The sequence below is a fragment of the Pollicipes pollicipes genome, unplaced genomic scaffold, assembly GCF_011947565.3.
Source record: "Pollicipes pollicipes isolate AB1234 unplaced genomic scaffold, Ppol_2.1 Scaffold_3812;HRSCAF=4468_pilon_pilon_pilon, whole genome shotgun sequence".
NCBI lineage: Eukaryota > Metazoa > Arthropoda > Thecostraca > Pollicipedomorpha > Pollicipedidae > Pollicipes > Pollicipes pollicipes.
Genome location: NW_023596380.1, coordinates 145,145 through 149,741, shown reverse-complemented (window position 1 = coordinate 149,741; position 4,597 = coordinate 145,145). Strand labels below are relative to the sequence as shown.

Below are 4,597 nucleotides of genomic sequence, written 5' to 3'. Positions count from 1 at the left end.
CCCCAGCGGCGGTGCCCGGGGGCGTTTTCAAATTAACCGGCGCGTGATACAGGGGTCACGAGCGGAACCACGCCCCGTCTGACGGCACGGAGCGCGCGCAGGGCGTGGTCTGGCGAGACACGCCCCGAAGCGGGAGGCGGATGCTGCGGGACACGGCAGGCACCCGAGCATCACGCGGGCTGAAACAGTGACCGCGATGCCCGCAGAGAAAACATAACAGATGGCATGGGCGCGCAGGAGCCCTAAACACACTGCATATATATATATATATATATATATATATATATATATATATATACATGCACGAGAGGAATCATCCAAATATCCAAAGCATGGCCATGACAGGTGCAAAACTCACATCGATTTCGAACAAATCCGGATGGCATGCTTGCTATCGCGGGTAAAAATGGTCGCACCCCCGTATCCGTTCAACAATTGAGGCCCTGACATTCGGGCCCTTATCAGCTACAGGGTTGACATCCTCAGTCATCTGATAAGCATCCATGAAAAACGACTCGCTATTCACTGGACTGACCGTGGCACTGGTTGAAGAACCACACCAGACCGCCAATAATGGCCCACCAAACCAGCAGGCGACGACCAAGCTCTTAGCACAATCCGAAGTCCCAACAACAAAAACACGATGGCAGTTACCCGTCAGCGCCACATGACAGCTACCCGTCAGCGCCACATGACAGCTACCCGTCAGCGCCACATGACAGCTACCCGTCAGCGCCACATGACAATTACCCGTCAGTTGGGCATGAAAGATACCCGTTAGTTGTGCCAAACAACACTGGGTTCCGAAACTGTCTGTGTCCGCAGCCCTTAAGAAAACAACCGTAAGAAATGAGGGCGGTCTGTCACCATCACAAGCGTGGCACCATAGCATGACAAGGTGCCTCAGGGAGAAGCCATGATCTGAACATAGCAACATAATTCGTCCGTGGCGGAACTTTAAATAGGGTTAAACCTCTTCCACCTCAAAATTGATGGTGTTATTAAATTAGCGTTTCCGTGATTCTGAAGCTAAACGTGCTGGAGCAGGGTCGAATGAGCTATAAATATCACCCTGGCTCACAGTCAGCTCCATGATCAATGAAGTTCGAATTACGAAGACACACTGGCCAATGCACGGCTTTCACACCTATCCTTAGAAGGAAATGCAGCACCTTAGTTTGAGAATTGTATCGATTGCGAGAGCGTACATCTTCGTAAAAGTTGTTCTGTGTTGTGAGTAACGTCGACAGGGCTTCGTATTTGGAGCAAAAGCGTTGATTCTGCAGTGGCGCTTAAAGGATTTTTGCTGTAAGCCTGGGCTATAGCCTGAAACATTGACAGCATGACTGTGAATATCTGAATGTTAACTAACTTTGCTGAAACTGACCCTGAGTTACCACTAATGGCATAAGGTTGGCATTATTCAGGTGCTGCCAGCTGAATCAGTTTTTCACATTTTGGTTTGTTTAGAAATGCGATGTCTTGCGGGATCAGCATTCCACATCATAGGATGTGAGATGGGAACGAAAAGTGATGACTGGCATTCTTGATAGAACACTTGTTATTTTAAATCGGCACACAGCGTACGAAGTTTTTTCGATGACAATTTCTAAAGAAACCCAAAAGAGGGCCAAATCTGCGCGGTGCACGAGTTTTTTTACAGCTATAGTTCGATACGGGTACATATCAAAGTGTATGGCATCGTAAAAATGTTTGACCCTTACAACTGCAACAAACTGTTCGCTGAGTCTCCCAAATGCAAGCAAGTTTCTGTTAATGTTACTTACGTCATGACATGGAATTCGCACGTTTATGCGTTTGTTTACACGCCAAGTTTCTGTTCGGCAACTCTCCTCTTAGCAGGCATATTCAAAGTTGGGAAGCATTACTGCCGCGCCCGAAGCAGATTGTAGCAGCCGGTCCTGTACGACGGCGAGCGTGACCAGCCTGGCAGACGCACGCGGCAGGGCCCGGCTGGCTGCTTCGACATCCGGACCGTAACAGCTGGCAGACGCACGCGGCAAGGCCGGCTGGCTGCTTCGGCCCTCCGGACCGTAACTGCCGGTCGCTGACATAGGTTTGTGCGAATGTCGAGCCCCTGGTCGGGACGCGCTTGCACGACCCTTACCGTTTGAATAATGGCGCGCACCAAGCAGACCGGAACGCAAGCCTACCGGCGGCAAGGCGCCGCTCAAGCAGCTGGCCACTAAGGCGGCTCGCAAGAGCGCGCCGGCCACCGGCGGCCGTCAAGAAGCCCTCACCGCTACCGTCCGGGCACGGTGGCTCTTCGCGAGATCCGTCGCTACCAGAGGAGCACGGGAGCTGCTCATTCGCAAGCTGCCGTTCCAGCGGCTGGTGCGCGAGATTGCGCAGGACTTCAAGACGGACCTGCGCTTCCAGAGCAGCGCTGTCATGGCTCTGCAGGAGGCCAGCGGTGGGCTCCTCGGATAACCTGCAACGACCCCCTCGTCCCTGGTGTACTCCTTGGGTAACCACGCCTTGACCATGTCCACCGGTGCCTCGCGGCGATGGCACATCATGCGCCGTCAGGGAACACAGTGCGAGCACCGAGCCCAGGCTCTGGGCGCACTGACGGAAGGCGCGCGCCCCGCGGTGTGCTCTGTTGCGAGTTGGCGCCGCACACGCGGTGGAGCTGGCCGTGAGAGCAGGCGCCTGAATACGGACAGCTGGCCGCGAGAGCAGGCGCCTGTACAAGGACGTCGGCACATCACTGCTGTTGACTGCTCTTTGCTTGTCGCAGTATACGCTTGTCGCAGCTCTTGTTACAGTATATGCTTGTCGCAGTACCTCTTTGCATGTCGCAGTATATGCTTGTCGCAGTATTTGCTTGTCGCAGCTCCTGAATTATCTGATATGTTTATTTTCCTCCAGAGTTTGTCCTCCGCGCTGTAATAAACGTGCAAAGTTCTAGCCTTAACACAGGCCCAGTGCGAGGCCAGAACGAGGTCGCACTTCGTTGTGGCAGTGTTTTATTTGATAGCGTCACGGCGGAAGGCAAGAGTACACAAGTGACGACATTTTACTTGTTCTGTATATTTGGAGCTTGTCCGAATCCTATCTGTTACAGGAAGACAGGAAGAATACAGCGAGAAAAGCGGCTGTGGTAGGGCCAAACCATTTCAGCGAAGCGATTTCCGAAATATGGCGATCTGACTGCATGCGTCAGTAAATTTTGGGTACATCACATTGATCTGGGCATGCCTAGAAAAAGGGATGACAGAACTCGTGTGACAGCGAACTTTTTTCGCCCGCGCATTAGGATTATGTTATGCATGTATTTGTAGAAAAGCTGTACATACATGTTCTTCGAATGTTTCATGGGCATGTTCCGTCCAATGTCCAACATACCCGGCTGTTCATACCGATGGCTATGCAGCCAAGTTCACGTATAACATTCATGCAATTAGGTACGTACACCACTTCTGGCTGCTAGAACTCCCTTGGTAACGATTACGTCTGGCCTGGCAGTAATTAAGCCTACCCTGGCAGAGGCTGTGTCTCCCTCGATACCCGGTACTCCAGCGCCACACTTGTTTTCTTCTAGAATGACCGAATTACGAAGCGGCTCCGCCGTCCTGGGGTGACCTGCGACACGCCCCCCCCCCCCCCCAGACCACCGACCCAGAGCGAGCAGCGCAAACAGCTGATATTGCCAGCGGCGACAGGCCGTCCCCCGGGGAGGGAGCACGCCCCGCCGACGCCGGCCACGCCGCCATTAGATCGCACGCATTCCGGTCAGAACTGATGAACGGTCCCCCGCGGCAGGAATTCGGAATATGATGTGGTGCCAAAGGATGCCGTCCATCGCCGGGCGAGTGAGCGCAAATAAGCGGCGCAGCGCAACGCCGCCGCCGCTGGGTAGACCGGCGATGGGCTGTGGTTGCGCGATCGCTGGCGGGCCCATTAGAACTGCATCCCCCTTTCCAGCCGAGCCTGTCGGGACCAGGCTGCGAAGCTAGCCGATGGGGCGAAGTTAACATCGCCACCGCTCCTCGCCGCCACTTACTGCACGCGGTCGCGCATTAGTCAAATGAGACAGGGACGAACTCCTGAGCGGCCAGGCAAAATAACCTCGTAAATATTGATCTATAGGTCCGGCGGGAGGGCAACAGATGCACCGCTCCCAAAACAAAGCCGTCTGCATGCCAGCCAAGGTCGAGTCGGCTTACAGACACGTGGTCCGAGCAGTCAGGCGGTCACCTGTCTCGGGTGACGTGTGATGTGTCGGGTGACATGTGATGATCGGGTTTGCCGGACACGCCAGACGGAGAGACGGAGACTAACCCGCACGTTCATGTCCGGGCGGGCAGCAGCTGTTAACGGTAACAGAATGTGCGTGACTCTCAAATGGCAGTAATAAGTTTGCTGCAAGACGCGGTAAAAGATTCCCAGTGGCCAACACCGTCTTACGATCATCCACCTAAGCAGCAAACTGCTGGGGTCGTGAACGAGATGTTTGCACCAAACCGTTTAATCTCATTTGTCTTGAAATGACAGAGGATTTTCAAAACACTGCTATTTCAACTATGACAACTTGCAAATACCTGAAAATAGCCGACCTCATGGCTATGTTTTC

General features: G+C 53.5%; 1 pseudogene; it reads left to right on the top strand.

Moving 5' to 3' along the window:
• Positions 1 to 2,138: 2,138 nt before the first annotated feature.
• LOC119093017 (histone H3-like) lies at positions 2,139 to 2,451 on the top strand (annotated as a pseudogene).
• Positions 2,452 to 4,597: the final 2,146 nt, after the last annotated feature.